At 42.7% G+C, this 13,720-nt stretch overlaps 1 protein-coding gene across 7 annotated transcripts in view; it reads left to right on the top strand.

The window, feature by feature from the left end:
* LOC124141891 overlaps positions 1-13,720 on the top strand; it is a 37,746-nt gene that overhangs the window by 13,630 nt on the left and 10,396 nt on the right. Inside the window, exons 1-2 of one of the 7 annotated variants that reach the window (XM_046510074.2) lie at positions 3,306-3,459; positions 12,515-12,651. The exons of 1 other annotated variant lie outside the window; for it this stretch is intronic. The gene's annotated coding sequence lies outside the window, so the exon portion shown is untranslated. Of the gene's footprint in view, positions 1-208; positions 234-3,301; positions 3,460-12,409; positions 12,652-13,720 lie in introns of those variants that run through there. 5 more of the 7 variants (XM_048387849.1, XM_048387851.1, XM_048387850.1 and 2 more) reach the window with 5 other exon arrangements.

Here is a 13,720-nt window from a genome sequence, read left to right as displayed (position 1 = left end):
AACCACGAGATCGAAATGTGTGCTTGTCATCGCCCTTCAATGCTTTCAGCGATCACCTTTCGGCACATTTTGGTGTTCCCTTGCGGGTGAGTGAGCTCCTTTGTACAGTGTGTTTGTCCAGGTCGACCAGGAGGTGTGGGGTAGGTCACGTGACGGCATGTGGGTGGACAATAACATATCATGCTTGTTGACGCTATCTGGTTCACGTTTGTGAATGGACGGCCACAATACAGGTAGGTGTCATGCAATGGCATTATGTTGAACGTAGATCGGTATTGGTGTATGAACGATGAATATATCACATTCCATGCTACAAGGTAGTACATCACTTACGGCGTTAGTACAACATCACACATGGTTTGATGCTAAATGGCTGAGGAGTATTCTAGTGGTTTGTGTGTAACTCGTCTTGGTAAGTATCCGGATTGTGTCATCGCACATTTTATATCGCTCCCTGATACCCCGCCCTAACATTACTCCCCTACTGACTCCTACAACCACGCTCCAACAGTATACAGAGGTGAACTAATCGAGATAGCATTAACCCCGTCCAGGGCTCGCCCTGGGCATTATGAGGAAGCTGGGTGTGCAGTATGATAATTGTATCAAACAGGATCTATTTTCAGCAAAGTGATCTGAGCGATATTTAGAAACGACAGCTTTAGCACTCAGATTGCCTTGAGAACCTGCAGAAGCAGGGTTATTCCTCTGTCAAATATACAAAGGTTGACTGATAAGTTAGTTCTAAGCCTCGTAGAGAAGGAATTGACCCGTGAAGGGGTAGAATAGGTCTTCAGCAACCCACCCCTGCCGTAAAAGGTGACTATGCTTGTCGCAAGAGACGACTAACGGAATCGTGGGGTCAGGCTCGCTAATTTCGTTGACACATGTCATCGATCCCAATTGCTTGGGTCGATGCTCATGATTTTAATCACTGGATTGTCTGGTCCAGACTCGAAAAATTACAGACCGCCGTCATATGGCTGGAATATTGCTGAGTGCGGCGTTAAACAACAAACAAACAAACAAACAAAAGAGAAGGATTTGGATAATGTTTTTTGATCACTGCACGTTACTCCAGTTTGCCCATTTCCCAAAGGTCACAGATCCTTCCTTTTTTTACTGACTTGTAACAGCGAAACACTTGTTGGTGTTTCTGTGGTTATGCCTCTGTGACATCATGTACCAATCAGTACCATAAAAAACGATAAAGATTGATTGACATCATGTCATGTCCACACAAAGAAGAAACTATTTCGTTATTCCTTCTATGTGGGGCTTAGAACGTCTCAACCCTACTACATGCAGAAGAACATCAATGTCTACCCTAGTATCAACTGTTCACGCTTGAAAGAGAATCATTTTGATCTTATTGAAAAGTCACTTACGGATCTTGTGGATGAGTGAGGGTTTTTTATTCAGTGACCCGAGTCTACATATATCTTCCTGAATATACAACGCGCGATGGGGTTTATCTGTGTGTGTGTTGTGTTTTTACGTTCACAGGTGTGTTCACAGGTGTGCCACACAGATGTACATCGTACACATACCCTAACAAGCACTAAAGTGCATTGCCGCTGCCACCCGTGAAGACTCGGGGTAGAATGGGTCTTCAGCAACCCATGCATACCGTAAAAAGGTGACCATGCTTGTCGTAAGAGGCGACTAACTGGATCGGGTGGTCAGGCCCGCTGACTTGGTTGATGCATGTCAACGTATCTCATTTACGTAGACCGGTGCTCATTATGTCAATCACTGGATTGTTACAGAGCGCCGTAATATCGCTGGAAAATTGCTGTGTGTGGCGGTAAACAATATACAAACAAACATTGTCGCTGATAGTTATGTGGGTTGACTGACCAGTTGGTCTCTCGGGTTGGTTGGTTGACTGACTTGTTACAATTGGTCTGTATCATACGTTTTAAATATGTACCTTAATAACTAGATTACTGAAGGATTGGATATATGATAGTGTTAATAGTTTATGAATGTTGAGCGGGCTCCCGTGAAGATGCAGGTTAGAAAAGGCGACTTATGGTATCGTGTGGTCAGGCTCGCTGCCTTTGTTGATGCATGTCATCGTATCCCAGTTGTGTTGATATATGCTCATGATGTCAGTCACTGGATTGTCTGTTCCGGACTCGATCAATTACAGACCGCCGTCATATAGCTTGCAAATTGCTGAATGCGTCGTTAAACAACAAACAAACAAACAAAACAAACAAGTTGAGCGGGTATCGAACCAAGTCTCTTTCCATAAAAGCCAAAGCGTTGAGCCCCGACCAGTCTGTCACACTTGGTATGGGGGATCTGTAGATATTTTGCTGATAAGCCCATGTAATCCTCCCCGTCACGTGCTGTCGTGTTGTGTAAACACCTCGCTACCCGCAGACGGGATCCCCCCGACCATCGGTAGAATGTCTTCACAAGTGATGGAATCCGTAGAAACATTTCATCATCAGTGCAGGGACGGGTTGATTGATGTGAGGCCAGGATGACGGATCGAGGATGGGTGATCGGTGTGTGGTTGGTTATGATTTCCACATCTTTATCATTTTGTTCTCATTCTATAATATTCAATTGGCCGAGAGATCTTATATGCGAGTCCAAGTTCCGTTGAGAGACCTTTTTAGGAAAACGGTGGTAGCCCAGTTGTTAAAGCATTCGATTCCAAACTTGGGTAACTCACTCACTCACTCAAACCGGTTGAGTAACAAACATGTTTGGTTATATTGATGATAGAAAATAATGTTTGGCTGATATTTTAAATGTTACTATGAAAATAAGACACGCTATTTTGTGAATGTAGGAAATATTAATCTACATACTTGAAAGCGTGTTATAATTAAGTGACGTAATGGATTGTTGACTGAGATTTGGTATATGTAAAACCCGAGTAGGTTATAAAGTTACTGTAGAATAACATCAGTACAGTTACTAGTATTCCGGTGCATGGTGACATTCATGTTTTTGTACTACCTCTACATAAAGAAAGCAATGTGTCCAAGGATATACGTATACCTATAACAAATAATGCCACAACATCATTTATTCTGAATCAATTGTAAATGGTATGTGAAATATTCAATAATCCTTTATCCGACCAACCTAGAGTTGAAGCCACTTTCTAGCCATACAACACACTGCCGTCGATATACTTCAAACAGTATAGTGCTCCGGTTCCTGTGCGGTACTTGTTACTGTGACGGTGAAACATACATAGTCTATAGACATCTGTCAATCATGTCACCTGTAATACCGACCGTACAGCGATAAGGTGCGTGTCCTAGAGGCTTACTTCAGTATATGGTCGTCCGTCTCGCCGAGTCTGTCTGGCGTGTTGAGTGTACGTCCTAACTAGGTCAGCGGGTGGGGCAACTCGTGTTACCGGAGATATATTTTGTGGGTACGACCAAGAACCAAGAAGCGCGCGTGCTGCATGAACGCTATGAACATAAGGTAAGCTTACAACATTATATGTACTGTCTTCATAAGAGAAGCAGGCGGCGGGTTCTGCAGCAACTTTCCTTGTAATTTTCGTATGTTCAATTGTTTATGGTTTTGTGGGCTCTTGATGCCGTTAATGGATCTGACCTGTGTTTGAAGTACTTAGTGCGGTGTGTAGGCCCTAATGGTTGTTTTAAGATAGGAATGTGTGCATTAGGCCATGTATTTCACGCATCACCCTGTGGTATTGGGAGATGTTGGTTTCTATATTATTTTTAATTCATTAAATAGCAAGTAAGTGTTTAAATACTATTGATAGGATATTATTAACGACTTGGACGAGTGGTTTACTGAGACATAATTATTCATTGACAAAAATTATTGTTAGGTAAGTGCTGACGAAATAGCGAAAGAAAATTGTTTTAATATATAAGGGAAAATTATGAAAAGAAATGTTTATATACAACTGAAAATGTCGCCCCATGGAACAAGCATTTTTCGTTTTGTGTATCGACGTGAGTGAGTATGTTTTTACGTCGTTTTAGAAATATTTCAACAATATCACGGCGGAGGACACCAGAAATGGGCTTAACACACTGTACCCATAGAGAATCGAACCCGGGCCTTCGGTGTGGCGAGCGAACGGTTTAACCACTAGTCTATCCCATTCCCATGGATTGTCGTGATTCTGAAAATCCTATATATGAAATTAACGATTCAGACTAACCACACAAGTGATAATCGCTATCATATCTACATTTATGTAATATGCTTCCGTAAATAACTTTATTGTCTTGTTTTCCTCATTGTTTCTGAAGGATATCTGTTTTTATACAACGGCGTGTCTAGAGGATAAAACCTTGTATACAATCACTATAGTTACACAGACGGGAACCTAGTGTGTTGATATCGGGCTTCTGTGTGACTGTTGACTAGTTTCACAATGCTGGTGCCCTGTTTGCATTTACACAGCCCATGTCGCCCAGTGCAGCCCATGCATGTTCAACAATGCATGATAATGCATGTTTCGGTCTAACATCACGATGCTTTTAGTATTAAGGCCGCGTTTTTTCAGGCTGTGACATCTACACATGCTGTTGAGCTTGAGAAGGTTGAAATAGATACACTTCGGTAGGAAATTCTACATAATTCAGATGCCAATATACATACATTATTTAATTAGGAAATAGCTCCAATTCCAGATATTCTTAGTAGAAATATAATACATACAGCTAGGAATTCCGTGGTACGCTGATAACATATACTACTCAAAAGAAGTTAAGGACCACCGAGTCTATGTCATGCTATGACCGATTAACTACAGCAATATAAAAGAATCGGATTGTCCTTAACTTCTTTTGAGCAGTATAGTTATGGTTCAGGGGCTATACTGAGCACATTTCAGAGCTAAACCTTAAAGTCTCAAGTAGTCAATATCAAATATAAATGTTAAAAGCAACAACTAAAATGAATCACTGCCTTGCTTTAGACGATTGCCAAATCTATAACATTCCTGATTTAATATCATTTAATGTATATTTATCGGGTTGATTGATAGTTTTTATCGAATTTCGATCAAAGGATATTTTGTGTACTTGATCAATGCTATTTGACCCGTGCCCTGAGATAAAAACTAGCTCCACCTCGCTACTTACAGTTCGTGCAGGCAAAACTATATGTCTTTGGTACAGGGTTCTCTCCGGTGAAATACTGACTCACCAATACATTACATTAGGTGTTGACTTACCTGGAGTGAGTTTATTATTAAACACATTAAGACACACGGGGTTTTGTCACCGGGGACCTCTGTGGATTAGCTAGGGATTTGGTCGCTGTGGCGTTAAGTGCTCATAGTACTTATGTTTGATATAGGAGACGCTGAGATACCGATTTTTTTCATTATTTGAATATAAAGATTAACGATGCTTCTTGAAGCTAGAGTTTTGTTTTGTTTGTTTGTTTGTTGAACGCGCACTCAGTCACATTCCAGCTATATGACGTCAGTCTTTAATTAATCGAGTCGGAAGATAAGGTCGTTTTAAAGACATTTGTACTATAAACATCATAGGGCACTTCGGGGTGGTAGGGTAGCCTAGTGGTTAAAGCATTCGCTCGTCATGCCGAAGACCCAGGTTCGATCCACCAATGTGTGAACCCATTTCTTGTGTACCCTTCCGTGATGTTACTGGAATATTGCTAAAGGTGGTGTAAAACCACACTCACCCACTCTTAGAGCACTGCAGCCCACACATTGGAGTTATACGGGTAGGGGTAGTCTATAGTTGCAGCTTTGTATCACGTATTCCACGTTTCATCATCATTAGCAGCAGCAGCAGCAGCAGCATCTTCTGCTTATTTGACTTTGTATGCTGTGGTTATCCCAGTGGATAAGCCGATCGCTCGTTAGCTTCCCGACCTGGGTGCAATACCCCATTGTTACTGTCTCTGACGTAGTATGATGCTGATGATGTAACAAAACATGACCCTCTCACTCTTCTGGTCTTCCTTATGGGTGGGCACGGGCGGCCCAGTCGTCTAAGGCTTCGCTGTGCAGAGTTGCGTCCCTTGGGCACGCCAGAAACTATGATTGTGGGTTCGAATCCCGGTTCGCCCCGATTATGTTACTAGGTTTGTCAGCACCATACCCATGCTCGTGGGTTTCACCGAAGCGGTAAACGTCTGAGACCTGCATCACCTCGGGCTTTCCTCCCACATTAAGCTGACACGCCGCGATATAACTGGAATATTGTTTAAAGCGTCGTTAAACCAAACTCACTCACTCACTCCTTATGGTTGGTCGTTATTAAATACGTTAGGAGTTACCTCCACCTGATTGTCTCAGTACGTCGTGTTCGCTCGCCTCGAGTCCTTGGTCTGTAGTACTTCTTGAAGCGGGTAGGGAATACCTATTTCGATGTTCGTGACTGGCGCTTTTAATTCGCCGTGATTCGATATTTCACGTTACAAGTTAGCCGTGATACGTTATTTCTCAACGGTCTGTTATCGTGAATTTGCACATAAATCACACTTTTTGTGTGAAATGCCTTTTCTCTCTCTTGTGAATTGTTATTAATCGTTATCGTTTTATATGTCGAAACCGGAAATACCACGTAGTAAAGGTGGCCTGAGTTTATATATGTTCCAATAAATATTAGATGCAGTCCAAGTTTATCCATGCAAAAACGTAAACTTGATATAATGACATGGTTTAGTCACTATCAGATTGATAAGTACGAATTAATTTTCCTTATCTCGATGCAATATGAAACAATGTACACTATACTTATCCGTGATCTCTGAAAAGGTGATCGAAATACACGTGAACAGTTATTAGGAATAGGTATTCCCTACCCTCATTAAAGACATCATTGATGTAAACGAAACCTCATTTACCCGAATAGTACCGCTCCCATTGAATACTCCGGGTTAATGAAACTGTTATATCTGTTGACGTACCCCAACAGTGGTCGCCCGGAATGCTAGTCGCCCGGGCTAACGAGGTCGGGAATATTCGGATATAACTGTCTATCTGAAGACCGTAGTTATTTACAGCATTCATATAATTTTCTTCACTCTTTTGCCTTTTTACGCCAGATAATCGAGACTGGTTATTCTCTGGCAAATTCCTACAACGTAGAGGTTCACCGGGAAGACTTCTTACAATGTAGTTTATTGGTCAAAACTTTCAATGTTTTACAACTTGAAATGTTCGCTATTCGAGTGTTAAATTGAAAAGATTGGCTTCACGTCCTCTCGAGTTTCTTGTATGTATATCCTACCACGGAGGTACCTTCCATTGTAGGGCGCATACACCAGTCAGGCTGTTATAATTAATGGCATCGTGGAGCGCCGTGCTGCTAATAGGATACTTCATGATGCAGCACTAAATCCGGAGGCCTTTGTGTCTTGGTGACAACTGACGCTGCCTGGATGTTAAGATTGAGTTCTACCCTAGTGGAGCAGTTGTTCTGGACTTACAGGACTTCACACCTATGCGACTGGGGTCAGCAGTGGGCGTGTGTGTTGATGGGGATATTAAGGCCTCCTTGTAGTCCACCATATGGCTTCCAGTGTCTGTATCACTCGCAGCAAGCTGGTGGTACTTCATTACGATGTGCGGACCTTGGTAAGGATGCACATGGGCTGGTTTTGTGGTGGATGCATGGTGGATAGATGGGTGGGTGAAACGGTTGGTGGGGTGGTGTGAACCGTAGTGATGAGATCGCTGCATATTCAAGTACATTCCTGGGTTCGAATCCAAAATGTGCGAAACAGAGCCTCAACCACTCACTTTACCAGTTACTGTTGCCATAATTACAAAAAGGCAATGTCTCAGTTTCAAACAGGGCTCTAATCACAATGCCTGCACTAGACATGGCTGCCACTAATCGCAGTGCCTGCACTAGACATGGCTGCCACTAATCGCAGTGCCTGCACGAGACATGGCTGCCACTAATCACAATGCCTGCACTAGACATGGCTACCACTAATCACAATGCCTGCACTAGACATGGCTGCCACTAATCACAATGCCTGCACTAGCCATGGACTACCACTGCCCATCTGTGTGGACCTGTCATTGATCATATTGAGAGTGACCTGTGCAGACCAGCCAATGTCCGCGTGCAAAAGGTACAGTCAAGGCTCATGTACCAGTCGACTCTGTACAGGTGAGGTGAGGTGAGGTGAAATTGGGGTTAACGTCGCGGCCAAGATTATTGTACTTATATGGCCACGTGCATGCACGTGTCTGTGTCTGTGTGTGGCTGCTTGTACAAGTCCGGACTAATGCCAATTTATAGTGCTAGCTCACTGAGATACCATGCCCCAGTTGAACAAGAATACCCCACTCAGACACAGTATACTGACCCCGAGCCGACCAGCAGACAGGGTAACAACAAGGCCAATCTTTTAACGTCTTTTGGTATGACGCGGCCAGGGATCGAACCCCGGACCTTCCGCTCTCCGGGCGGACGCTCTACCACTAGACCACGGAGGCGGTCCGACTCTGTACAAGTGAAGAAGGTAGCAAGTACTGCAGAGTCATTATTTCAAGACATTTGGTGAATCACGCATGACGCATCTCTAAACACATCAGCTGATATTGCTCGTACTCCACACAACACGACGTGAACACTGGCCCCTGTCTCACTTCAGATACACTGTACAGCACTGTTGTTTCTAATGGTTGGAATGTCTATCATACGTTTGCAATTGTCATCAGCAGGAGGTATATTGGGTCAGTCAGTAAGTAAGTTTGTAAGTCAGTATGTATCAGTTTCCGTTCTTCTTCCATCCTTGTCAAACAGCCAGACTGAGCTTCAGCGCTACGTTGTGTTTTCAACTCGCACGTGAACATGTTGGCTGACAAGAGACGGCGTGTTGCCCGCTAAAAGATGGTGGTCAGGTCAGGTGACATTGCTTACGTTTGCTTGCTTTGTATTATTCGGAGCATATTTTTTTATTGAAACATAAATCAAGTTTTGACATGTGGGCAATAGGCACTGTTTATATAACCTATACGGTAGTTTTCCGAATGGATAACTAGTTTTAGTGGTAATTGCTCATTCTTTCGTCGAACACCCGGTGTCATTTGATTTCACAGACCACACACAGGACCTGGTATTGTTTGGTCACACAAAGGTCATGTTGTCATTTGTATACGTCCAACAATGCTGGCATGTGAAAAAGTACGTTTGGGGGTTATCTACGTATACAGGCAGTCGTGACATATAGCAGGAATAGTGCTGAATGCAGCAGTAAACGACACTCAATCACTCAGATCAAGTCCAGGTGCCTCGTGGAAGACATTGTGTCATGGAGGCTTGTTTCATGTCTGTCGGAATGTGTGCGTCTTTCGCAATATAATTTGCTGTGTAATTTGTCCCCAGGTTGGAGAAGTCAGTGTCGCTCCTATAACAGAATTAACTCAAGATTTCTTGAATAACGAACGAGTTGCAAGGAATGGCGGATTATCTATCCTGAGTGAATGAATGGAATTAATCCCGATCCTTTGATGAGAGACGTACAGCATTCATTCACGAGGAGCAGATGCTTCGTAATGCCGATTTTCTAGTATGTTATGATTCTATATATTAGTCATTGACATTTTAAAAGAGATAAAGAAAAAAATGTAGAAAACGTCAGCCCAAAGGAGAAACTTCATTGAAGGTAGCCTATTGTTCAGAAGACGATTTCTTAACAATGGATGACGTCATGTCATGTTTTTCTCATCAATGTTGCATTGTGACGTCATATGGGATTAATTGACCAATCAGTATTGAGAATCGATAAAATGCACATGTGCAAATACCCTTATGGGTAATATATTTCTTGAACTTCCTAACACCACTGCCGTTATATGTACAATAATTAAATTTTCGTTGTGTTCATTGAAATTCCTGTATTCTGATTAGCTGAATTGGTCACGTGTTATTGCATTCATCTCCCAATGAATGTAAAAAATTAAGCCACGCCCACCGAGGCGCACTACTTTTATTACTTCGGAATGTCGGGGAATCCCAATATTACAGCCGAGGGATCCCTTTCTGCTCACGTGTATCGTCATGCACAGGACATTTAGCGACTTTCATGCATATTCATTGTCCAAACAAACCTTTGAAACTGAAGGCCGAGAATGAATCAGACAGCAAACGTGCAGGCTCGCTCGACTGTTTTTGTTTCTGCTCGCCTCGGTTCAACTTTCATGACTTCGGGTTTCCTTTCTAACTAGCATTTTTCCAACTGTGTTTTACCGTAATCAGGGAAGTAATGTTTGAATCTGGCGGTAACTGACCATGTAATTTGAAACAGCCGCCTTAAAAAAATTCTCCCGGACACATTTCTTCCGGTTCGTTACAGTCTGACTGTTGCAGTTCTTTTCGCCACTTGTCTTAACTGACAGGTCCAATGAACATTGTTTTGATCCTGCTCTCCGTTGATTGGCTACTGACAGTGTAGGCGTGTCAATTTATGTGCATTAATTAAACAATCACCTGATTCATGCACGCCACAGTATGTATTCCTACACCTGGAATGTTTGTCAATGTCGTCATTTTTGTCTGTTTTGATATATACAACTGTTTTTGGTTAAACTATTGTAGATAAAACATGTTTTATGTTGTCGAATTTAATTATAAGCATTGACTGTGTACGCGGATTCATACAGTTTGCACATTGGTTTTTCGATTCATACCTCAATGAACCGAAAAAAATACACAGTCAATGCTTAATTGTATCAAGTCTGAAGCCACTACATATCCAGGACTTCCTTCTTGACTTAAAGTCCCTTTTGATTTTGAGTAAGCTAATATTTGTTCAAAGTTAATTATAGCATATGTGTTTATGACGTGACTTTCAAGCGGGTCGTGTGGATTTCCAGATAAGAGGTGCCCGCTGTGGTAACTGCTTTTGCTGACGAAGCAGCTTAGTTGAAGATTGGGAAAACCCTGTCGCGTCATAATCATTTCTGATACTGCGCCACTTTTAATACTTTCTTCCCGGCAACACGGATTACCAAAGAATTTGTGACTAAAATCTCTATGAACATAGATTAAACACTTCCGACTTTGCAACTTTTATCAATTTGAAGTTCAATGTATCTTTGTTAGATATACATAATGTCTTTATTCAACGTGACATACGTCGTTTGATGTTATCGCGTACCGTTGAAATCTGTCTGTCTGTCTGTCTGTCTGTCTGTCTGTCTCTCTCTCTCTCTCTCTCTCTCTCTCTCGTGTGTGTGTGTGTCTGTTTGTGTGTGTTTATTTTTCTGTGTGTTTGTGTGTCTGAATGTGTGTGTTTGTGCGTGAGTGTTTGTGTGTCTCTGTGTGTATGTCTGTGTGTGCCTGTGTGTATCTGTCTGTGTGTATGTCTGTGTGTGCCTGTGTGTGTCTGTCTGTGTGTCTGTGTGTGTGTGTGTAGTGACAAAGCGAAGCAGTCAAGTAGTAAAGCTGATACTCCCTCATGGTGATATATAAGTCTTCAGTTTCAAGTATCGATGATTTAGAGTATCTAAGTAATAATTGTATCGAGAAGAAATCTGTGGACAAATATTACAACGCATGTGCGTCTGTAGAGAGATATCAGTACAAAGCTCTACACGTCACACACAGACACTTGCTCCTTGTTCTAGCGACTTCCACGCCAGCTGACAATAACAGGGTCTGGTCACCTCTTTAAGTACATGCTGATGGTACATTCGTCACCACTCGCCCCTTTCCGTAACCTGCTATTCGGCTTGTCCCGGAATAACACGAGTTTGGTCAGGAATGGCTGATGGTAGTTCCAGATAGGACCAGTCAATTGGTATCCGTGTATTGAGTACTATGTAACAGTGTGTATTGACAAAGTGAACAATATCTTATAATTTACGGTGATTTTGGCATTGGACATTTTCATGATTTCAGCAATTTTTATCACGACATTCTTCTATAACATCACCTAATTGAAATATAGCTTAGGACACTGTGCATGGCAATCAGGCAATATAGCAGAAAACGAACCAGTATGAACCCTGATTAACAGCAACGTATGCTGTGCATAATGAACATTGATTGTTGTATAACATGTCAGAGAATAGGCCGTGCCAGGCAGCAGTACTCAGCTCCACCCGTTTACATGTCTGACTGCAACATCATGTATGGGGATAGTGATGCAGATGCAAAATATATGTTACTTTTTACGTTGAACTGCTTTGAAATGTGCTTATTAGGGCCCAGGCACGTGTAGTCACATCAGTGTTACTGTCTGTAGATCTGTGAAGGGGGAATGTCGCCTGCTGTTTCCTGGGTCCTCGGTATTAGACATCTGCACCGTGTCCTTTGTGAGAACACTCTTCAGGCGTGCTCCACATCCATAAATTTAAAACATCGTGTTTTCGGCTATTTCATTCCGCAGCGGTTTGCCATCCAAAAATAATTAGTTTCATATTGCGTTTCAATATTGATTTTTAAAATCCTAGGATGATGGTCCTACGTTCTGACGCAGCGGTCTCAGCTTGAAAGAAACTGCCGTTGGAATAAGCGGACCGAATAACCTATATACCTCAATTCTCCCGTGTCTCCAGGTCTACAGCGTGCCAAAGAACAGCCTTATCCACCCGATATCCTCTCACTGCTATACACCCCTGCTCCACACATAGCGCCCCATATTACCGGGTAGATATAGGAGACAGCGGACTACAAACGGGAGCGTCGTCATCGGGTAGGTGTGATATGGTGAATATATAGTTAGAGTCATACAACGTATTATAAACCATTCGAGTTTCGGGTGGTTTTGCCTTTCCTTAGCCGTATAGATCGGGTTGGACTGACACGAGAACTGAGTAGGTTGAAATCTGTTGTATGTTGACGAAACGGTGTTAAACATTCCTGACAGTAGCGTTTATTTGTCTAAAGAGACAAGTATTTGAGTTACAACGCCGGCAGTGTTCTTACAAGAATTATATGTCACGCTGTATTTCTTGTCGCGTTCTTGTCTGTTTGTAGTGAGTATGGTTTTACGCCGCTTTTAGCAATATTCAAGCAATATCACGGCGGGGGACACCAGAAATGGGCTTCACACATTGTACCCATGTAGGGAATCGAACCTGGCTCTTCGGCGTGGCGTGCGAACGCTTTAACCACTAGGCTACCCGACCGCCCCTGTCTGTTTGTAATTCATGATTTTCCTTTTACTTGTTTCCCTATTTTTAACACTCAGTCAGAAATATCACTGCATGATTCAGTGTTCACCACCTTTTGAGAGGAACAGCAGGCCCTGTGTACGACGAATTCAGCAGCAGGGAATATGGGGTGTGATTTAATAATCATGCATGCATATTACTTAAGACTAAGAATCTGAGGAATTTTGGAAATCTAAAAAAATCTCTAATTCTGTAGCAATGTACCAATAAACTCATCGGTAATACGACCTCCCTCTCCCCACCCCGATACACCCCACCCACCCACCCCACTCCCTGGCCCCCTGGTATGCCTGTGTTGCAGTGAGGAGTAGGTCTTTACACACGCGTCCCCACCCCCAGCCCACCCCTGAGCTTGTTACATACCGAGCGGGAGGCGATACCCCGCCATGTCCCAAGCGGCGGCGTGATTTTGTCAGTGAAGGACTTAAGTCGGACAATCGCAATGTTCAACATGCCGTTACTTCTTTAGCTCGAGCTTACTGGACTACATCGAACAAAATGAGTGATTATGAAATGGTTGCGTTTGAAACCATCTTGTATCTGATACCACCACCCACACTGACAGCCCCAGAATGGGTAATGGGTGGG

The sequence above is a fragment of the Haliotis rufescens genome, unplaced genomic scaffold, assembly GCF_023055435.1.
Source record: "Haliotis rufescens isolate VD_foot unplaced genomic scaffold, xgHalRufe1.0.p SCAF_7, whole genome shotgun sequence".
NCBI lineage: Eukaryota > Metazoa > Mollusca > Gastropoda > Lepetellida > Haliotidae > Haliotis > Haliotis rufescens.
Note: the sequence above shows the minus strand (reverse complement) of the source record. Positions and strands in the feature narration are given on the sequence as shown.